Raw genomic sequence first — 24,104 nt, forward strand, 5'->3', positions numbered from 1 at the left:
TTCCTTTTTCTCCACACCCTCTCCAACATTTGTTGTTTCCAGACTTTGTGATGATGGCCATTCTGACTGGTGTGAGGTGATACCTCATTGTGGCTTTGACTTGCATTTCTCTGATGATTAGTGATGTGGAGCATCTTTTCATGTGTTTGTTGGCCATCTGTATGTCTTCTTTGGAGAAATGTCTATTTAGGTCTTCTGCCCATTTGTGGATTGGGTTATTTGCTTTTTTGGTATTAAGCTTCATGAGCTGCTTGTATATTTTGGAGGTTAATCCTTTGTCCGTTGTTTCATAGGCAATTATTTTTTCCCACTCTGAGGGTTGCCTTTTAGTCTTGTTTATGGTTTCTTTTGCTGTGCAAAAGCTTTTAAGTTTCATGAGGTCCCATTCATTTATTCTTGATTTTATTTCCATGATTCTAGGAGGTGGGTCAAAAAGGATGGCGCTTTGATGGATGTCATAGAGTGTTCTGCCTATGTTTTCCTCTAGGAGTTTGATAGTGTCTGGCCTTACATGCAGGTCTTTAATCCATTTGGAGTTTACTTTTGTGTATGGTGTTAGGAAGTGTTCTAATTTCATTCTTTTGCATGTTGCTGCCCAGTTCTCCCAGCACCACTTATGGAAGAGGCTGTCTTTTTTCCATTGTATATTCTTGCCTCCTTTGTCAAAGATAAGGTGCCCATATGTGTTTGGGCTTACTTCTGAGTTCTCTATTCTATTCCATTGATCTTCCTTTCTATTTTTGTGCCAGTACCATACTGTCTTGATCACTATGGCCTTGTAGTATAGTTTGAAGTCAGGAAGCCTGATTCCACCCACTCCATTTTTCCTTCTCAAGATTGCTTTGGCTATTCGGGGTCTTTTGCGTTTCCATACAAATCGTAAGATTTCTTGCTCTAGTTCTGTGAAAAATGCCATTGGTAATTTAATCGGGATTGCATTGAATCTGTAAATTGCTTTGGGTAGTACAGACATTTTCACGATGTTGATTCTTCCAATCCAGGAACATGGTATGTCCCTCCATCTGTTTGTGTCGTCTTTGATTTCTTTCATCAATGTCTTAAAGTTTTCTGCATACAGATCTTTTGCCTCCTTAGGCAGGTTTATTCCTAGGTATTTTATTCTTTTGGTTGCAATGGTGAATGGGAGAGTTTCCTTCATTTCTCTTTCTGCTCTTCCGTTGTTAGTGTATAGGAATGCAAGAGATTTCTGTGCATTAATTTTGTATCCTGCTACTTTACTAAACTCATCAATTAGTGCTAGCAGTTTTCTGGTAGAGTCTTTAGGGTTTTCTATATATAATATCATGTCATCTGCAAAGAGTGACAATTTTACTTCTTCTTTTCCAATTTGGATTCCTTTTATTTCTTTTTCTTCTCTGATTGCTGTGGCTAAAACTTCCAAAACTATGTTGAATAATAGTGGTGAGAGTGGACACCCTTGTCTTGTTCCTGTTTTTAGGGGGAATTCTTCCAGTTTTTCTCCATTGAGAACAATGTTGGCTTTTGGTTTTGCATATATGGCTTTTATTATGTTGAGGTAATTTCCTTCTATGCCCATTTTCTGGAGAGCTTTTATCATAAATGGATGTTGAACTTTGTCAAAAGCTTTTTCTGCATCTATTGAAATGATCATATGGTTTTTATCCTTCAATTTGTTGATATGATGTATCACATTGATTGATTTGCGTATATTGAAGAATCCTTGCATCCCAGGGATAAACCCCACTTGATCATGGTGTATGATTTTTTTAATGCGCTGTTGCAGTCTGTTAGCTAGTATTTTGTTGAGGATTTTTGCATCTATATTCATCAGTGATATTGGTCTATAGTTTTCTTTTTTTGTGACATCTTTGCCTGGTTTTGGTATCAGGGTGATGGTAGCCTCGTAGAATGAGTTTGGGAGTGCTCCGCCTTCTGCAATATTTTGGAAGAGTTTGAGAAGGATAGGTGTTAACTCTTCTCGAAATGTTTGATAGAATTCGCCTGTGAACCCATCTGGTCCTGGGCTTTTGTGTGTTGGGAGATTTTTAATCACTGCCTCAATTTCCGTACTTGTGATTGGTCTGTTCATGGTTTCTATTTCTTCCTGGTTCAGTCTTGGAAGATTGTATTTTTCTAAGAATGTATCCATTTCTTCCAGGTTATCCAATTGATTGGCATATAGTTGCTTGTAGTAGTCTCTCATGATCTTTTGTATTTCTGAGGTGTCCGTTGTTACTTCTCCTTTTTCATTTCTAATTCTGTTGATTTGCATCTTCTCCCTTTTTTTCTTGATGAGTCTGGCTAATGGTTTATCAATTTTGTTAATCTTCTCAAAGAACCAGCTTTTAGTTTTATTTATTTTTCTTATGGTTTCTTTCCTTTCTTTTTCATTTATTTCTGCTCTGATCTTTATGATTTCTTTTCTTCTGCTCACTTTAGGGTTTCTTTGTTCTTCTTTCTCTAGTTGTTTTAGGTGTAAGGTTAGGTTGTTTATTCGATCATTTTCTTGTTTCTTAAGGTAGGACTGTATTGCTATAAACTTCCCTCTTAGAACTGCTTTTGCTGCATCCCATAGGTTTTGGGTTGTTGTGTTTTCGTTGTCATTTGTTTCTAGATATTTTTTGATTTCCTCTTTAATTTCTTTAGTGATTCCTTGGTTGTTTAGGAGTGAATTGTTTAGCCTCCATGTGTTTGTCTTTTTTGCAGTTTTTTTCCTGTAATTGATATCTAGTCTCGTGGCGTTGTGGTCTGAGAAGATGCTTGATATGATTTCAATTTTCTTGAATTTGCTGAGGTTTGATTTGTGACCCAAGATGTGATCTATCCTGGAAAATGTTCCATGTGCACTTGAGAAGAACGTGTATTCTGTCGTTTTTGGATGGAATGTCCTATAAATATCAATTAAGTCGAGATGGTCTAATGTGTCATTTAAAGCTTGTGTGTCTTTATTGATTTTCTGTTTGGATGATCTGTCCATTGATGTAAGTGGGGTGTTCAAGTCTCCCACTATTATTGTGTTCCTGTCGATGTCCCCTTTTATAGCTGTTAGCATTTGCCTTATGTATTGAGGTGCTCCTATATTGGGGGCATAGATATTTACCATTGTGATATGTTCTTCTTGGATGGATCCCTTGATCATTATGTAGTGTCCTTCCTTGTCTCTTGTAATAGTCTTTACTTTCAAGTCTAATTTGTCTGATATGAGTATTGCTACTCCAGCTTTCTTTTGACTTCCATTTGCATGGAATATCTTTTTCCATCCCTTAACTTTCAGTCTATATGTATCCCTTGGTCTGAAGTGGGTTTCTTGTAGGCAGCATATAGAAGGGTCTTGTTTTTGTATCCATTCAGCCAGTCTGTGTCTTTTGGTTGGAGCATTTAATCCATTTACATTTAAGGTGATTATTGACATGTGTGTTCCAATTACCATTTTCTTAATTGTTTTGAGTTTGTATTTGTAGGTGTTTTCCTTTTCTTGTGTTTCCTACTTAGAGAAGTTCCTTTAGCACTTGTTGTAAGGCTGGTTTGGTGGTGCTGAATTCTCTTAACTTTTGCTTGTCTGGAAAGCTTTTGATTTCTCCCTCAAATCTGAATGCGATTCTTGCTGGGTAGAGTATTCTTGGCTGTAGGTTTCTCTCTTTCAGGACTTTCAGGATATCCTGCCATTCCCTTCTGGCCTGCAGAGTTTCTGTGGAAAGGTCAGCTGTTATCCTGATGGGTTTTCCCTTATATGTTGTTTGTTGCTTTTCTCTTGCTGCTTTTAATATTTTTTCTTTGTGTTTAGTTGTCGTTAGTTTGATTAATATGTGTCTTGGTGTATTTCTCCTTGGGTTTATTCTGTATGGGACTCTCTGTGCTTCTTGGACTTGGTTAATTATTTCCTTTCCCATGTTGGGGAAGTTTTCCACTATAACCTCTTCAAATATTTTCTCAGACCCTTTCTTGTTTTCTTCTTCTTCTGGGATGCCTATAATTCGAATGTTGGTATGCTTAATGTTATCAGTGAGGTCTCTGAGACTGTTTTCTAATCTTTTTATTATTTTTCCTTTTTCCTGCTCTGTGGCAGTTATTTCCCCCATTCTATCTTCCAACTCACTTATTCGTTCTTCTGCCTCAGTCATTCTGCTGGTTATAGCATCTAGAGTATTTTTAATTTCAGTTATTTTGTTGTCCATTGCTGTTTGTTTTTCTGAGTTCTTATGAACTGTTTCTTGTACTTTCTCTATTTTGTTATCAAGATTTTGTATCATTTTTACTATCATTACTCTAAATTCCTTTTCAGGCATTTTTCCTATTTCCTCCTCATTTATTTGGTCTTGTGGGTTTTTTTCTTGCTCCTTTGCCTGCATGGTGTTTCTTTGTTTCCTCATGGTTGTCCAAACTTTTGGGGTTGCTTGTCCTTGGGTTTTTTTGCGTTATTCTGTGACCAGCAGAGGTTCCTTTATTGTTCGTCTGTAAGCGTCGGTGTGTGGGGAGGGAGAGGGTACAACAGTGGCTCCTTCTCCTGGGAGGGAGTGAGCAGTGGCGCACTGATGTCTCAGTCAGGCTTGGAGGTGCCTGTTGCAGAGGGCGCCGGTGGCTCAGGCGTAAACAGAAAGTCTTAGAGTTGGGTCTCTCTCGAGGGTTTTTTTCTTTCCTTTTTTTTTTTTTTTCTCTCGGCAGCCTCCCTGCTGCTGGCGTTGCAAGGGGTTTTAATCTAGCCCCACCCGAGTGCCTGAGGGTACTTGTTATCCCTGAGCGCCTTAGGTGGCCCGCAGGGCGTCTCTCCACTGCCTGTTGCAGAGGCGCGGAAAGAGAGAGAGAGGCTATGCGTGTGGCTCCTCCCAGCCGCCAGTGAGCCTGCAGCCTCCAGCCGCCATCATGGCCGGGCAGCTCTCAGGAACGGGCACTCTTCTCCGCGGGCCTCCTCCCTCCTGTCCTCTCGGTCCGGCAACAATGTTTCCCACACTGAACCAGCTCTCCTGCTCCCACACTCCCGCTCCTGGACCCTCCGTTCAGCCACGGATCGATGTCTTGGTCCGGGAACGCTGAGCTGCGCTGCGGACCCTCCGAATGTTTCTCACTCCCTCCCGTCTGCCACAGCTCCGCCGCTTCACCCTCTTTGAGCCGTCGTAGATGCCTCCCTACCGGCTATGTCGGGCTCCCCGCAGTCCCATCCGGTGTCCGAGGCCGTCTGCTGGTGTTCAGCTGGTTCTTTGTGAGAATTACTGCGTCCTTCCGTGCATTCCCAATGCATCTGTGGGGAGGGATGCACTCCACGTCTCTCTACTTCGCCGCCATCTTTTCCTCCCTCATTTTGCTTTCTTAAGGAGGGGGGCTGACGTTATCCTACAACCAAGAGTATCACCTTAATGAAGATGCTTTTTGAACATCCCTGGTGGGCTGACCGACCCCCTCTGCTGAGCTCCTAATCTCTTACCGTTGTGATGCCTCAGGGCCCCTTGACATTCACCTGTAGACCTCTAGACTCTTACACTTTGGGGAAGGGAATGTACCTTTTTCACTTCTGCACAGTAGCCTCTCCTTATCTGTGGGGATACTTTCAAAGACCCTTGGTGGATTCCTGAAACTGGGGACAGCGCTGAATCCTATATATACTATGTTTTTTTCCTATACACACACACCTAGAATAAAGTTTAATTTATAAATTAGGCACAGTGAGAGAGTAACAACAATAACTATTAATAAAATAGAACAATTATAACTATATATATACTATAATAAATTTTACGTGAATGTGGTCTGTCTCAAAATATCTTTTACTCTACTCACCCTTCTTCTTCTTCTGTTTTGTTTTGCTTTTTTGCACGTGGGATCTTAGTTCCCTAACCAGGGATGGAACCCATGCTCCCTGCAGTGGAAGTGCAGAGAATTAACCACTGGACCACCAAGCAAGTCCCCTCACCCTTCTTCTTCTTTTGTTTTGTTTTGTGTTTTTGCACGTGGGATCTTAGTTCCCTAACCAGGGATGGAACCCATGCTCCCTGCAGTGGAAGTGCAGAGAATTAACCACTGGACCACCAAGCAAGTCCCCTCACCCTTCTTTTTCTGATGATGATGTGAGATGATAAAATACCTACAGGCTGAGAGGAAGTGAGGTGAATGACATAAGCACTGTGATGTGATGTGTGTGATGTGAGGGGTGGGGATTCAAGTGGGGCAGAGTGGGATGGCGCAAGATTTCCTCACGCTCAGAATGGCATGCAATTTAAAACTTACGAATTGCTTGCTTCTGGAATTTTCCATTTAATATTTTATGACCTGGAGTAGCTGAAACTGTGAATAATCTGGGGGAGGGCTGTATTCTCAGCACCTAGCGCAGTGTCTCCCGCGGAATAAGTTCTCAGTGGATATTGTTGAATCAAATAATCCATGGAAGAAGATAGAATTGTGGTTAAGTTCTGACATCACCCATGAGAGGAAGTCCTTGGAAGGTATTTAGAAGACTAGGTCCCCTCAGCTCTGCTCTGCTTTCTCTGTCAGAGTCCACCAATTCAAATTCAGTCACAAAGTGAGTTCTGTTATCTATTGTGGAAATTTATACATGGAAGTAGCATAATTGTGTCTAGGTTTTAGGCAACATCTCTTTGGCAGCAATGGAGGAAGGATGGGAAGGGGCAAGACTACAGGTAGGGAGCCCCCCCAGGGTGGATACTGCAATAGTCCAAGTACCAGATGGAGAAGAAGCAAGAGATATTTTAGAAGGTAATAAAAATGCTACATCTCATCAATGGTCCACTCTGTATCAGGCTCTTGTATACACTGTGGCTGTTCTTCATAACAGCCCTGAACTGTATTCAACCTTGCCTTTTCTCATAAGGAAATGGAAGCAGCTAGATTTGTCTGCAAACCCGGAGCTAATGAGAGCAGAGTCAGTGTACTAATCCCGCAGCATCTGGCATTAAAGCCCATGCACACTCCTGTGAACCTCACGCTTGACCTGGATACTGATCTGATGGCCTCACTGTGCCTCTGAAAACTCCAATGTGGCAGTGACAGAATAACCACAGCTTTGCCAGGCATGTGGGTGCTGGGCCAGCTCACAGAAGGGCAAGAGGCAGCTTGGAATTTAAATGTGTGCCGCTGCTGAGGGAGAGGGGTTTCCGGGGATGAGGTCTATGTTATTTCATACACAGGATGGCAGCTGGGGTGGAAGATCTCTGCTCCCCATCTGGTCTGCCCTGGTCTAGGGCAGGTTGTGCAAATGTGGCCAATCTGAGGTTGGGTGGTCCCTGCTGGTCCAGATGTATGCTGTGAGCTGGGATGGAACCTGGCGGTCCTGCATCCTAAGAAAAGTGCAGGCTTCAACCAAAGAAAGACAAGAAAGAGATTATCTGGAGCTTCTGTATTTTATCACCACACTGGGGGCACTGTGAGAGGCACGCTGGCAGTTTTCTATTCCACCTCACCCGTGATTTTTTGCCTAGTGGACTGTAGGGCTGGGGCTAGAGGCAAGCCGGGCACTTAGGGCACAGGATTTAAGGAGATGCTCCCTCTCAGGGCTGTGGGCCTGGTGCACCTCGCTGGTCCAGGCCCTCCTGGACTCTCTTGGTAATCTGTGCACTTTCTGCATGGCCCCCACTGGTCAGGAATGCACTTTCTGCATGGCCCCCACTGGTTGAAATTCTCTAATTCTGCAAATCTTCTTTGAGTCTTTCCCATCATTTCCCACTGCCTTGCTTCTTTCTTTGCTGTCGATGAATATCTCAGGAAACCTTGGTGTTTGAAACTTAACCTTGTGATTTTGACTATTTGGTAGAGTCTCTGAAGAGCCATGTCATGACAGTTTGTAACATTGTTGAGGCAAAGCTTGAATTTCAGGGGCCGTGAGACGAATTTCAGGGGCCGTGAGACCAGCTTGCCAGAGTGAAGGCTGAGCTGGTGAGCGAGCCTCTGGCTGCGTGGTATCCAGGCATTGTCGTGCGATAATTAGGAAGAGCTGCTGCCAGTTCTCAAGTGTGCGTTCTGGGCCAGGCACTGTGTTACAAGAGCCACAAGCGTCATCTCATTTCTTCTTTGGAACAACATCGCGAAATAACGTCTCATTTTGCAGAGACCTGGAAGCTCAGAGGTATTAGGTAACTTTCCCTTAGTATCTCATGCAGCAAGTACCAGAGCCAGGATTCAAACCCAGCCCTTCTTCCCTTCCAAAGCCTGTGCTTCCCATTGCTGGAGAGACTGCAGTGTTCTTTTTTTTTCCAGCTCAGGAAGGGTCACAGTTAAGGTGACTGCAGTAAGGTTCTCGTGGAATTCCTTTATTTAACAAATATTCACAGAGCTCTGATGGTGTGCCCGGCACTGTTCCATGGTCATTGTTATTACAGCCGTGAATAAAAAGGGACAAACAACTCTGCCCTCATAGAGCTTTTGTTTGAATGGGCAGAGACAGATAATAAACTACACAACAGACACAGTGTATGTTGGAGAGTGACAAGTTGTTACGGAGAAAAAGAGAGCAGAGAAAGGGTAGGGAGTACAGGGCAGAGTTGGTTGGGGGTAGTGATTCAATTTTAAGTAAGGGGAACAGGCATACCCCACAGAGAAGGTGGCAGAGAAGGTGGCGGCATGCGTGCAAAGGCGCAGAGGTGAGGTGTGCGCTGTGCAGCGGGGAGGATGTGACAGGAAGAGAAATGAATGCACAGGCCCCCAGCCCCGGCAGGGAGTGTCTGGAGGGTTCAAGGTCAGCCAGGACGCCAGCGCGGCTGGGGGCTTAGCCAGAGGATGGTGTCAGGAGAGGAGTCCAGACAGGCCATGGGGACAGGCCAGAGAGGCCAGCAGGCCGCTCTGCAGACTGCAGCTTCCGCTCTGAGGGAGATGGAAACCATGGGGAGGTTTGCAGCAGAAAAATGTCTCGCTCCATCTGGTGTTTTGAATCAATGAGAAGAATTGACTACAGGGAAGCAAAGGCAGGAGGAGACAAGGAGTCCACTGGGGAGAGGATGGTGGCCTGGACCCGGGTTTGGTTTGGGGGCTGGTGAGATGTGGTCAGACTGTGGATGCACTCTGAAGGCAGAGCCAATAGAATTTTCTGACCGACTGGATGCAGGAGGCAACCCTGAGTTTATTTCAGTGACAGAATTTACTTAAACAGCTTTTTAAGTGTCCTTCATGTTATCTTAAAAGGATCACTCAGGTCTCAGAGGCGTTCCTTAGATATTTTGATTATCCTGAACCCCATTTAGGGGGAGGAAGCAATTTGCCAGCACAAACGTGGACATCAGCCACGATCTGGGCTTGTAAGCCTCACAAATGTCTAAAGTGTGTGTGTGTGGCTATTACCTGGCTTGGACTTGGATCAGGGACAAGAGACTGGGAAGATGCTGCTAGGCTCTGAGAAACTGAAGTGGTAGCTCATCCCCGAGGAGGTGAGAAGCCAGAAACCACGACGGGAACAAGCTGAGGTGGGGACGGCAGCCTTCTGTGCTGGGAAAACCCATCGTTCCAAGAGGAAGGTGCCTGTGGAGGGGGTGGGGGGCCCATCTTGGCATCGCAGACCCGCAGATGTCTTTGAGTTTCAAAGCAGCAGATTGGAGAAGAGTTGAACGCCTCAGAACAATAAGGACAGGCAGGGGCGTCCACATTCTCTGTTCTGGTGGCCAAGCTGGCTGGAAGGAAGCATCTCTGAATGGGCACCGTGGTTACCAGTCTGCGTAGGGTGGCCAGCCCGCAGCATCCGGTCTGCCCAGGAAGTGTGGGGTTCCCTCGAGTGCCTGCTATAGCATTTCCAAGCCTTCCCAGTAATTTCAATTCATCTCTGGCCTCAAGTGCTCTAGACTGGGGTGGAAACTCTGATTGCAAATCTCTCCTTTGCCACCTCCTAGCTGAGTGACCTTGAACATATCATTTAACCTCTCTAAACCTCCGTTTTTCTATCTGTACAATGGGGTAGTAGAGTATATCACTGAACATCCATACTTGATGCTCCTTCCTGCAGGGGATTACACTTGTGATCCTGTGACTTGCTTTGACCAATGAAAGTGTGCAAAAGTGACATTGACATTTCTGCGTTAAAGCTTTAAAGAGTCAGTGCCTGGCTTGCCATGTTTTCTCTCCTTTATCTCCCTAACTGTGGAAGTATGGATCTAGATGAAGCCTCCACCAGCTTGGGTTCTTGGGGAATTACAATGTGCAGAATCCCCGTCCACCTATGATGGATCGGTAAGAAATAAAGTTTTTGTTGCTTTAAACCTTTAAAGATTTCTGGGTTGTTTGTTACCATGACATAATCTAGTCTATACTGACCGATACAAATGGAAATGCTAATCTCTCTTCAGGTAGTATAGCACAGGACTGTCCTGAGGAGTGAATGTAAGTCTTTCCTCTCTCTGGAACTTTCTATCCCCTTCTCCACTCCAGGCTAACTCTAACTTACTTTCTAGTGGTCAGCTGAAATGTTGCTTCCCTGCTGAGGCCCTTCCTGACCTTCTCAATGAGTTGGCTCCTTCTGCTTTTAGAATTTCTGTATAGCACCTTGCTTCCTCTTTTGTAACCTAGATCTCATCTATAATCTCTTTTTCTTCTTTTTCCTTTTTTGGTAATCAAATGGAATTTTTATTTTGCTTTGCAAATACTTTTGTTAAACCTAGGGTCTTCACAGATGATCATACTTTTAAGTGTAATTTGAAGGTATATGTTATTACTATTCATAATAATCCCTTCTTTGAATAGCCTGTCACACCACCACCCTTAAACCCTATGAGGGCAAGCCCTTGCCTGTCTAGGTCATGGGCACCACCACCTTGCACAGTGCTCGTCATGGAGTAAGTGCTCAGAGATAAACGCACATGGCAAACAAACAGAGTAGCTGGCACAGAAATGGTGGCCTTCTTTTTCTCTCTCACCACCAAAGATTCCTCTATAATATTTCTCTTCTTCCTTCAGGGGCTCCATATTTAGAAAGGTTTCTGTCTACCAAAGAAACTGCATTTATTACAAGGCAATTCATTCTTATTACTCAAAGGCACGTGCAGCTCCTGATAAGAGCTTGTGATCAGCAGGAGATAACACCATGACCACATCAATGGACACAATTCCAGCCCCAGGCAAAGCAAACAGACGTTTGCATTTGTGTAGCCTTACAGAACCCTTAACTGACAGTTGCTTCAACCAAAAGGACATATAATGTTTGTTTAACAAGAGGTCCTGGGGAGGCATTTCTGGGGCTGGTCGGGCAGGTCAGCCGTGTCACCCAGGACTCAGTCTCCTTCTATCTATCATCTATCTATCATCTATCTATCTATCTATCTATCTATCTATCTATCTATCTATCATCTATCTATCTACCTATCTACCTATCTATCTATCTATCTATCTATCATCTATCATCTATCTATCTATCTATCTATCTATCTATCTATCTATCTATCATCTATCGTCTCTTCTCTGACATCTTCTCTTCATGCTGTTGCCTCCTGGATTTCCCAAGATGTCTGCAGCCGCTCCAGGGGTCATGCGTACACTGAAGGCCGGGTGAAGGGGCAGAGCCAGCAAGCTCTCCTCTCTGTCACCTTCCCCAGGAAATCCAAAGATTCCTCAGACACTCCTCTTCAGACTGCTTCACATTTCCTCCATGAGAACTGTATTCCATGGCACCCTCTAGCTGCAAGGGATTCCAGGGAAGTGAGCATCTGGCAAAGCATCGTGGGAGTCCTGCTGGGCCATTACCTGGGCCTGGCACATGGCCCTCTTGGGAAAATTGGGTGCAATAGCAGGAGGGGTCCTGGGGGGAGCTGCCTCTGGGCAAGAAACAGACAGCATCCACTGTGTCTGCCATAAGTAACGAGAGCCTGTGGCCGCATTGCTTCTTTTTCATTCAGGTAGTCAAACCCACTCATTTAGCAGATGGAGACAATAAATATCCAAAAAAAAGGGAAAAGTCCAAGGTCTCGTCTTGATTTAGGGGCAGACAGGGGTTAAACTCTAAGTCCCCAACTCTCTTCAGTCTTTTGCAGAAATAACCTCAAGAGGCCTGTAGCCCAGGCAGGTTGCTCAGCACACGCAGAGGGACAATGCTGAGTGTCTGTAGGGGGTGTAGCATGAGCAGTGACCCGGGTTTCCATCTCAGTCCTGCTTCTAACCAGCTCTACCTTTGGGCAAGTTACACAATCCACTTAAGTTTTGTTTTAGCCGTCATTATTTGCTTTGATTTTCCAGGCAAGGACATTGAGACCCAGCGAAGTGAAGTGACTTGTCCAAGGTCAGACAGCTCACGAGTGGCAGGGCAAGGACTGTTTCCTCCTTGACTGGCGTGTTTGGAAGAGTCTCACGTATTACCCGAGTGAGGGGTTGTTAGGGCTGCACATCCTCTCTGTTGCTTAGGGCACAACAGTTAACTGTGTTAGAAGGAGGGGTTGACCGGGTTCAGTTGTGTTAGTGGGAGTTGACCAGTTTTAGTTGTTCACACGTGGACTTATAACAGTTGGCTCTCAAGTTGTATTTATAAAGTGGCTCTTTGAGTGAATAAATCTGGATATCATGCGTGATTGCAGAAAATGCCCATGTTAATCTATGCATCAGTAAATTACCCATGGCTGCAGTCACAGGGGACAGTAAGAACAGGACCATTTTCACTTCTTTTTGTCACTTTTTGATGATGAATTTTATTTGTTTAATATAAAACATACTGTTGTAACCATATTTCACTGCGCACTTCAGTGGCAGGACGTACATTCACATTGTTGAGCAACTCTCACCATCATCCAGCTCCTGAATTTTTCACCTTCCTAAAGGGAGTAAGAACAAAGAATTCCAGCTCTGGCGGTGACTCCCACCCCTGTCTAATCATCACAATGGCCTGGAGAGAAACTTTTTTTTTTTAGCTCTTTATTGGAATATATTTGCTTTACACTCTTGTACCAGTTTTTGAGGTACATCAAAGTGAATCAGCTGTATTTATGCATATATCCCCATATCCCCTCCGCCCTGCGACACCCTCCCCCCTTCCCTGTCCTGGCCCTCTAAGGCATCACCCATCATCCAGGTGATCTCCTTTTGTTATACAGCAACTTTTTTTAAAGCACAGATTCCAGGGCTTCATCCCTCGGGCAGGACTTACAAATGTATATCTTTAAGAGTCTTCCTCAGGAGATTTTGAGAATCGGCTCTGTATTTAGATCACTCAGTGGACAGGATGGGATTTCTTAAAGCAGCCTTTGGACATGTTTGAATTTGTTCACTGGCTTTGCTTTCAAACAAGATGTGTGTTAGCCCCGGGTAGATGGATGGGACTCAGTGATGACCAGATGGAAGAAACTGCTGCACTTCTCAGAAACACTATTCATCATGGGAGTTATTTGCTTTATAATTTGAAAAATATGTACCTTCCCTTTTTAGGGGAACTGAAGGTCAACTTTGAGTACTATTTCAGTCAAATAGAGGATGCTGCCAAAACAACATTTAAAAAAATATTAAAGCTAAACTCACAAAGTGTCATCAATCACCACTTAGATCAGTGGTTCTCAACAGAGGTGGGGACATCTGACAACACCTGGAGATGATTTTGGTTGTCACAGTTGGTGGGGTGGGGGTGCTGGCATCGAGTGGGTAGAGATCAGGGTGCTGCTGTACACCCTGCAATGCCCACGGCGGGTCCCCCAGCAAGAATTACCTGGGCCCCCATGCTGATAGGGCGGAGGCTGAGAAAGACTGCTTCAGACGCTCGAATATAATTTCCTCATCACTAATCTTTTAGCTTGGCATTTGTGTGTGTGCGTGTGTGTGTGTGCATGTATGGGGTGTGTGTCTGTGTGTGTGTGTATGGGGTGTGTGTCTGTGTATGTGTGTGTGTATGGGGTGTGTGTGTGTGTATGTATGTGTGTGGGGTGTTTATGTGTGTGTGTGTATGGGGGTGTATGTGTGTAGTGTGTGTGTGTGGGGTGTTTGTGTGTATGGGATGTGTGGTGTGTGTGTATGGGGTGTGTGTGTGTGTATGTATGTGTAGGGGGTGTATGTATGTGCGTGTGCGATGTGTGAGTGTGTGTGAGATGATATATAGTCATGCTGTCCATGACTCTAGGACGGTCTTGTGTGAACGTTTGTGAAGTCTGCCATCTTTAGCCCGTGTTGAGGAGACTTTTGGGCACCACGTCTGCCTCATTCACATGTGGCCATCCGTCCACCAGGTAACCAGCCGCCTCCTCTTTGGGTGCCTGCGGCTGCCGAGACCTCCCGGCACTGCTGTCATTCCGCGGGGAGCCCCTTGGGCCGCCCTTTCCCAGGGTGAGTCGCTAGCTCTGTCTGATGACTCCTCTTTCTTACTCTGCTAGGAGACCTCGTTCCCGTCCCCTCCTCTTTGGCTTGTGTGAGAATCCACTTACAATCTCTTGTCAATCAGTGTTTACTGGAAAATACTTTCCTCTGTTTTTGAAGGGCTTACAAAAAACCGACCAGATTGAAAAATTCAACCATACACAGGAGGTGTTTAAGGCCTATGCACTAAACAGTGCGTATTCCAGAAGCTGCTGGCAGAGTCGAAATAGTTCTGCCAGGGGAGCCAGGAGCCTTGGGTTGGACTCACGATTCACCTCCAACTTGGCTGTGTAGCCTTGGGCAAGTGAATTCCCTTCACTGGTCCTCATTTGACTCTGTGCAATAGGCGGCTGGTTGAAGAGAATTCTCAGGTTCCTTCCTGGTCTGACACTGAAAACTCTGAAGTTGGCAGAAGTTTCTCCCTGACAAGGACCCACAGATCGAACAGAAACAGCGCACCCCGTGAGCCACAACCTGCTCCCATGTTTTCCTTCTAAATGCTAAGAGGAACATTCAAGCTTATCATGCTGCAGAATCCTACACCCACACTGACGGATGTCAATTCTGGCATTTATTAGGGTGCCAGTAAATCTGCAAAACAATAAATATCTCATTACTTTGCTGATGATGTATCTTTAAGTGCTACTTCAAAATGCCTGTCCTTGCTGGGCATGATTGATAACAAGAACTCGTTTTAATTTTGCAGTCTTTCATCTTGTGCAAGCGCCTCGTTGGACCCTGATCAGATTTCTATAAATCCCTTCGAGCAACTGGAGAGGAGGCCAAAGTGGGTATTCCAGGGATGGTGGGGTCCCGAATTGTGGCAGGTTTGGAATCTGATTTCCTGACCTATGACTGTCAGTTGAAAGGATACCAACTTGAACGTCACACAGGCCTGAGTTAATATCCCATATCCTCTTCTGTCACAGGCTGGCTGGGTCATCTTGGATAAACTAACGGAACCTCTCTGAGCCTCACCTGTGAAATACGGGATCACAATTTCTTTGCAGAGTTAAATTTCAGAGGAAACGAGGTGACACATGGACAGCACCCATCCCAACGATGGAATGGAGCAGATGCTCAGAAAGTGGTGAGCTGTGAAAATGATTATGACTCTGAAGAAAGAACTGAGAGCTTCTACTCAGAAAGCCCTAGGGGCTAATGTCAGGGACTGTAAATCAACTCCTCTTCTGTTTTAATACTGAATTAACAACCAGGAGGGGGGGGGAAATGGGACATTTAAATATTTAAACGAAACACTTAATTTTTAAACATGAACATTCTTTTTATAACTTGGACGGCTCTTCAAGGCTTGTGGAAAATTCCCCGAGCCTCTGCTGTCGGCCCTCCTTCACGGTGTGTGCTAAAGAACACTGCTAACCTTGGGTGCCTCTGAACTTGGCAGGGGATGACACATTTGTTTTATTCAGAAGAAGGCACATTTGTGTCCTAATAAAGATATTTCTGACGAGTTTCTGCAAAGAAAGAGGAGTAAATCCCTGTAAAATCAAAATGAAAGTAAATCTAAAAGAAAAGGAATGATTTCCTGTGATTCTTGCCTCCTGCTCTCTGTCAGACACAATTCTAGGCTTTTTATGTGATTTCTATCAAATAGCACCAAAAGCCCGGCAAGGATTTCATTGTAAATCGTCTTTTTGTCCACAGGAAACTGGGGTTCGATGAGGCTAATTAAGTAACCCAGCATCATGCTTTTTGGACAGCAGACATATTTGCATTGTCTATACCCTCTTCTTCCGGCAAGGACCTCTGATGTCTGCTTCAGGATCCGCTGTTTCCTCCCGCTCCTTGTGGCTGCTATTTGTGGAACTAAATACACCTGTAATTTGTGTGTTTTCTGGATCTCAGAAAAGTGACCATAGTGCTCAGGTCAGGACTAGGCATGTGAACCAATAGCAGCCAAAGATGCCCTGAAATGTCACTGGGGTCCTGGAAGAAGATGTTGATGCTTTTGGCCATCTCGCCATTAGGAATGGCGAGCCTGTGAGGAAGAGGCTGGTAGAAGCTAGAAGAAAGAGATTGTAAGTAGTCTAGTTCAGTCTCTGGGGTCATCACTTCTCTTTAAGGCAAGGGTTTCTCTCCTCTTGATGACTTGTTATTTATTTATGCATTACTTTCTCCTTCTTAATTAATGTAACAAACAGTAGCAACGGCAACCATATAACCCTCTAGTCTGGCTCCCACCTTTGGAGTTAGCACACACTTGACTCTGAGGATGTAACTTCTTTCCCTCCCATGATTTTTTGCACCTACTTGTAAGCTGTCCCATGGCTTGTAGTCTCAGACGCCCAAGCACAAAGCTGCTTTCTGTTGAGAGTGTGGTTCTTAAAGTGGGTCCTACTCCCTTTGTGGTTGTAAATCTGAGTTTACTGCTGAAAATCTTTGATCTCTGCCTTCTCCAGGGAGTTTTTGGCATCTCTCTCCAACCATTATCACATTGGACTTTGGTTTTCTGCTTGGTTTTCCCCCTAATGGACCCTGAGTGTCTCCAGGCAGGGCTTGTGTTGTTGGTCATAGGGATCCTGTAGAAGGCTGAGTGGCATGCTTAGTCCCTCTGGATTTAGAGGGAAGAGTCCTGGACCTCTGTCCCAGGTCTCCTGCTGTTGTGCTGTGTGTTCTTGGGCAAATCACTCACCTCTGGGAACTCCAGTTTCCTCAGCTGTAAAACGAGGGTAAACATCACTGCGGTGGAATGCCAAAGTGGTCACTGTGGTTCACAATTTCCCATGCATCCCCTTCAATGTGTGACTTTGAAACTTTTGTTTCAAAGTTGGAATCCGTTTCTCCACCGCTTGAGTAGGGGCAGGTCTTTTGGTTTGCTTTTGCTCACAGGCTACCGTGAAAGGGGTAGTTTGTCCATTTGGAACTCAAAGTTCAAGAAGCCTCGGTCACCTCTGCTAGCTCTTTTGAACCCCTGCCTCTGCTATGAGAATAAGCCCCTGGGACCCTGCTGGAGGTCAGGAGCCCACGTGGAGCAGATGTGAGTTATCTCAGGGCACGCTTCCCTGGACCAGCCAGCTCCCAGCTGGCTCTGCAGACCACGTGTGGAGGAGTGACCCTCGGGAGGCAGAAGAGCCACGACGCTGAGCCCTGTCCAAACTGCCAACCTGCAGAATCATGAGCTAAATACATAGCTGTTGTTTTAAACCATTAAGTTTTGCGTTCGTTGGCTATGCAGAATATACTCACTCACTCCTCAGATGATTGTGAGTAATAAGTGGATAATGCGTGTGAGTGCTTAGTAAACTGAAGCATCGTCTTTGCCAACCTGCCCTTCTCACTCTCAGGTACCCTTCCTCACACCCGTGGACGCATAGTCCTCCCTTCCTTAACACTGGAGAGCATCTCTGGACAGAAGGAGCTGTGGCCACATCCCCTCCTCCCTCTGATACCTGGCCCCGACTTCTCCATCTCATGGAATTTCAGAACTTTTGTCCACTCCAAACTCTAGCAACTGCTCAACCCTTAGCATACGCTTTGTTGGATTGATTTCTCCTAAACTCTTGCCTGTCTTTAGACCCTGATAACTAATAGAATGAAAAAAAATCCAAAAATGACACGCCAAAGACTTTTGTTCAAGTTTGTAAGTTCAGGCTGTCTGACATGCCAGTGGTGGGACCGTGGACTAGCTCTCTGAGACTCAGTTATCTCATAGTCAAAAACAGTAATGTGCTTTTTACCCTTTCCTCACACGGGTGCCCTGGGAATCATGTGGTAATCATGTGTGTGAAAGCACTTTTTCAACTATAAAGCCTTGAAAATCTGTGTGGTATTACATGCCCATCCCACAAACATTTATTGAGTTCTACTGTCTCTGGGCACTATTCTAGAAGCTTGGGCTATTTCAGTGAATAAAGCTGACATTAATCTCTGCCCTCATATGATCATATTTTCATTATTTGGGGTTGTCCAGCCCTGCTGTGACCCATGACCTTGATGTGCTGTTTTACTAGAACTTACCTTTGTCGTAGCATGGGTTTCTTTTTTCTTTTTTTAAATTTTGTTTTTTATTTTAAAATTTTTATTGGTGTATAGTTGATTTAATAGCATGGGTTTCTTAGGAGATGGAGAAAACCTATGTGCTAATGCTCTATTGGTGGGTAACATCGCCGAGACTGGGGGTAAAAGGGAAACAGAGGCAGGGTAGGGGAAGCAAAGATAAGGTGTGATATGGAGCTGCCCACGGCTTCATACCAACACAAGCATTTACTGGGTCATGCAGGATGTCTCTGAAGAGGACCCACAGAAATATTGTGTCTTGGAAGACCCCATCCAGGGGTGAAAGGAGCTTGTGCCTTCTTGTCTCCCATCTCTCAATGGTCAAAGGTCACCCAGTGGGAGTTAGTTCTCCCATACTGCCAGGTGTGTGACCTGACCCACTTGGCAACCACCTGGCAGCACTAAGCGGGCAGGAGCCTATGGCACTCCCTGTGGACCTGCAGCCTGCATCCCTGTAGGAGCAGCTGGGGGAGCCAGCGCATATGGGAACAATGTGCTATCAAGTGTCTTTCCCTCAGTGTCAATGGGGAATCCTGCGCACGAGGCACAAGGCGGGTGGTATAGGACGTGATGGGGCACTGTTGAGTCAGCCACATGACATGGGGGACCAGGCTGCAGAGGGCTTGGCTGCTCAAGCAGGAGGAGTGCATTGACAACATGGCCTGTGTTGTGAAGTTGGTGAGAAATGTAAGCTTTTTTTTTTTTTTAAAGTTTTATTTTATATTGGTGCATCATTGATTAACAATGTTGTGTTAGTTTCAGGTGTACAGCAAAGTGATTCAGTTATACTCATACATGTATCTATTCTTTTTCAAATTCTTTTCCAACATAAGCTTTCTTGAATGAAGATGAAAATCTTTTCTTTCAATCTCCAAGAAATGTGATTGGGGCCATTTGATCTTCCCAAAGCAAACTGAGGAAGGGGCATGAAGAGGATGCCTTTGAGGACCCATTTGGACAGTGTCACAAAGGTTGGTATAGCAGAAGGAGGAATGGCCCCAAGCCAGAGGTCCCCTGTCCTCTTCTCCCATGAACTTGCTTTGTGACCTTGAGCACACTCCTCTGTGCCCCGGCTTCCCCACGTGTGCAGTGAGAGTGGTCTCCAGGCAGAGCCCTTTACTCCTGTGTCATGTTGGAGCCCTCGGGCTATATGCAGACCCAAAGCCCTCCTCCCTGACCCCCTCCTGTTCTGTGTGTGCCCAGGGAGCAAAGAGGAGAGGCAGGCTCACCAGGAGAGAGTCACAGAGGGTAATGAATAGCCAAGGTCATGGGCAACTTCATCCTGCTAGTGTTGTTACAGTCCAGGTTAAATATAGCCACCAAAGTCTTCCATCCAATGCTGATGAACTGCAAATATTTAACACGTCCCGCAGTGGAAGCAGTGGCCAGCGATCACCAGCAATCAATGGCGGTGACTCTGTGAAGGAAGCCGAGGGCAAAATTTCACTGGTATCAACATTCACAGTTGGCATCTGTCATGACCAAGAGACGCCTGAAGCCCCTGCAGACTGTGTGTTTAAAGGTGACCCTCTATTTATTTATGAGGCAGTGGAGTCCTGTACATTTTGAACTTTTTGATGGGTTGAGCCTGCCAAAATGTGACTCCAGAAACATTTTGAGTTAAGTAATTATTTTTCCAAAAGAACAAATATCACTGACTAATGACTGTTGTGTGTTTGCCCTGTGCCTGTCATGCATTTTTATGTGTGCCTCTCTTTTCACCTTCACACTGCCTCTATGAGGTGGGTCCTAATCTGTCCTCACTTTATTAGTAAGGAAACTGAAATTCGTAGAGGTTAGGTAATTTGCCAAGAATGACCCAGCTACTAAGTGACGCAAACTGCATTAACTCAGAATCCGGGTTCAAGCTTTTGACAACTTCGTGATTCTGTGTCTCTTCATCAAAACCCTGAATCTAGGGCTGTCTATAGGTGGGTGACCATACACTTTACCATCCAGACCCCTTACACTCTTGGGAGTAAAGGGGGCAACCATTAATTGTCACTCCAATATAACAAGAGTGAATGAGGACTGTCTCTGGCAAACAGGGACTTCCGGTCACCCCAGAACCCAGGGAGTAGACTAAAAGCTAGCATCTATGCTGACCTCACCCCTCCTTCTTATTCTCCATCTGGATGAGCCTTAGGCCACCAAGTTCTGTAACTTACTGAAACCACAGTGACTGACATACATGTGAACATTCATTGTAAGCTGAGAAACACTATACACGTCCAGTTAATGCACGCAAATCCCGCGTACTAACCCTGGTAACATGCTGGGCGTCGTGATGGCGCTTTACTTCATTTAATCTTCACAGCAACCCTGCTGCCATGTCTTACTCCCATTTGACAGATAGAGAAACTGAGGCGAGGACGGGTTAAAGGGGACCAGAAGGGGACAGCAGTACGGTTTGAGATACACAGCTTCCAGTGTAAACGTCTAGAGCATGTTGTCCTACACAACTCGCATTTTTTTAAATTAATTTTGTTGGAGTGTAGTTGATTTACAATGTTGGATTAGTTTCTGCCATACAGCAGTGAGTCAGCCATACATACACGAGGGTGTGTCAAAAATTATCTGCACTCTGGTGATATTAAAACTTCTGTAAATTCTACAGCCAGAGTGCGGATCTATGTATGAGGGACTCACCCTCATACATAGATCCACTCTCTTCTAGACACCATTCCCGTATAGGTCATTACAGAGCACCGAATAGAGTTCCCTGGGCTGTACAGTAGGTTTCTTACTAGTTATCTATTACATATAATAGTCTGTATCTGTCAATCCCTGTCTCCCAATTTATCCCCCTCTTTCCCCCTTGGTGACCATGAATTTGTTTTCTACATCTGTGACATAACTCGCATTTTTTTTTTTAAAGGGGACTTTTGTGCTTAATGTTAAGCAGAGTTCTTGGGAGAGAAACATGGTTTTACCTGCCTTCCTCATCCTGAGCCTCAGTTTCCCAGAGCCCTGCTTCTCTGACATGACAGTGGTGTTTGCATTAGGCGATATGCCTATTTGTACCAATGTAATAGCGATCATTTATTGCCTTTCCCGGAAAACTTCATGCTGTAACCCTGAAGGGTGGTTGCCAGTGCTTAGAACACCTTGATGTTGGCTGGGAGGTTTTCAGGAAAGAGTGGGAAGCTATTGTTATATCCTTCAAAAGCTCCATGTGTGGGAGGCATCCCTGGATTTTATTTATTATTTTTATTTTTTTAAGAACTTTTATTGAGATATAGTTAACAGACAATAAACTGCATGTATTTAGAGTGTACAATTTGGTATCCCAATCTCCCAGTTCATTCCCCCCCAACCCTCCCCGCTTTTCCCACTTGGTGTCCATATGTTTGTTCTCTACATCTGTGTCTCTATTTCTGCCTTGCAAACTGGTTGATTTGTACCATTTTTCTATAGTCCGCATATATGTGTTAATATATGATATTTGTTTTTCTCTTTCTGATTCACTTCACTCTGTATGACAGCCTCTAGGTCCATCCATGTCTCTACAGATGTCCCAGTTTCACTGCTTTTTACAGCTGAGTAATATTCCATTGTATATATGTACCACATCTTTTTTTTCCATTCATCTGTTGATGGACATTTAGGTTGTTTCCATGTCCTGGCTATTGTAAATAGTGCTGCAATGAACATTGGGGTGCATGTGTCTTTTTGAATTATGGAGTCCTCTGGGTATATGCCCAGCAGTGGGATTGCTGGGTCATATGGTAGTTCTATTTTTAGTTTTTCCAGGAACCTCCATGCTGTTCTCCATAGAGGCTGTATCAATGTACATTCCCACCAACAGTGCAAGAGGGTTCCCCTTTCTCCACACCCTCTCCAGCATTTACTGTTTATAGATTTTCTGATTATACCCATTCTAACCGGTATGAGGTGATACCTCATTGTAGTTTTGATTTGCATTTCTCTAATAATTAGTGATGTTGAGCAGCTTTTCATGGGCCTCTTGGCCATCTGTATGTCTTCTTTGGAGAAATGCATATTTAGGTCTTCTGCCCGTTTTTTGATTGGGTTGTTTGTTTTTTGATATTGAGCAGGATGAACAGTTTATATATTTTGGAGATTAATCCTTTGTCTGTTGATGTGTTTGCAAATATTTTCTCCCATTCTGAGGGTTGTCTTTTCGTCTTGTTTATAGTTTCTTTTGCTGTGCAGAAGATTTGAAGTTTCATTAGGTCCCACTTATTTATTTTTGTTTTTATTTCCCTTACTCTAGGGAGTGGATCAAAAAAGATCTTGCTGTTATTTACATGGAAGAGTGTTCTTCCTATGTTTTCCTCCAGGAGTTTTATAGTGTCTGGCCTTACATTTAGGTCTTTAATCCATCTGGAGTTTATTTTTGTGTATGGTGTTAGGGAGTGTTCTAATTTCATTCTTTTCCATGTAGCTGTCCAATTTTCCCAGCACCACTTATTGAAGAGGCTGCCTTTTCTCCATTGTATCAGCCCTGGATTTTAGGCTCCAAGTGAGGCTCCAAGTGATGGGAACTGGCTGCAGTTCTGGTCCCATCATGAATAAGCTCTTTGGTCTTATAGATCACTTGTCCTCTCTTGGTCTCAGAAACATGATGGCCTGCCTTTCCGCACCATTTGGACAAGATCTGCAAATATGTTCATAGCCTTTGACTCTGTAACTCTTTTTCTGAGAATTTACCCCAAGGAGACAATCCTAAATATAGAAGCGGTTTTCTGCAGAGAGGAGGAGGAGCCCAACAGAGTCAAGGAGAACAGAGGCTCCAGCAATCCCAGCGAGAGGGGCCTGGTGCAGGAGGAAGAGAATGGGCCCTGCGGTCAGACTGATGTGGGTCTGAATTTCACTCTTGCCACTGATAATACCTGTGAGACCTTGGACAGGTCACTTAAGCTCACTGAGACTATTTGCTATGTGTATGACGTGGAGATAGTGATGCCTTTCTATGGGGTTGTTGAAAAGATAAACGGGATTATTGATGGGTTAATACCTATCTACAAAGTATTTGAGGTATTCTATCAGAATTTATATACTAAAAGAGAAAAAGGAAACAAAGAAAAAAAAGTGAGATAAGGTTGAAAGAAAGGACATAGATATGCAAACATAGGAATCCCAAGTAGTCATTAAAATTGGGCCATAAATTGGATTTTTTGCCTCCTGCTGGACAAGGCAAATGAGGAAGAGCCATCAGTGACATGGTTCCTTCTGTCCTCAATTCCAGAGGGGACATAACACCAGAGAACCTGCCTGCCACATACTGGTGCCCATTATGGTAAGTTTTCTTCCCTTTCCCCTACTTGGCTTATAAATACTTTGTAACCACTAGCCTTTTTTTTTTTTTTTTGCAACAGACTAAGGTTCTGTGGCTCAGTGCTGATGTAGACATAGAGTGGGGCAGAGAGACTTGGAGGGTCCCCATGGTCTGTTTTCTTAGATGAGCCCACCCGGGATGCTTAACAGAGAAGCTAGCCTCCCCTCCCACCAAAAGGGAGATTGGGATGTGGTCCTGTATTTATTTTTGTGTGTTCAGCTTCCATTGGTGGACTCCCCCACCTGGTGTCACACACTAAGCTAAACAAGCATCGCTGCTCCTCTGTGCTATTCACACCAACCCTTTGAAAGACACACTTTTATATTCTCATTGTATACGTGGAAAAGGGAACCTCAGAGAAAATAAATAACACCCTTAAAATCACATGCTTATGGATGACAGAACTGGGGTTCCTATCCAGGACTCTCTGGTCTGAGTCTGTTAAGCTTCGGATATGAGGTACCCTGCCTGCCTTCTTTCTTTTAACATTTTTATTGGGGTATAGTTGATTTACAAAGTTGTGTTAGTTTCAGGTATAGAGCAAAGTGAATCTGTT

Source organism: Hippopotamus amphibius, chromosome 5 (genome assembly GCF_030028045.1).
Source record: "Hippopotamus amphibius kiboko isolate mHipAmp2 chromosome 5, mHipAmp2.hap2, whole genome shotgun sequence".
NCBI lineage: Eukaryota > Metazoa > Chordata > Mammalia > Artiodactyla > Hippopotamidae > Hippopotamus > Hippopotamus amphibius.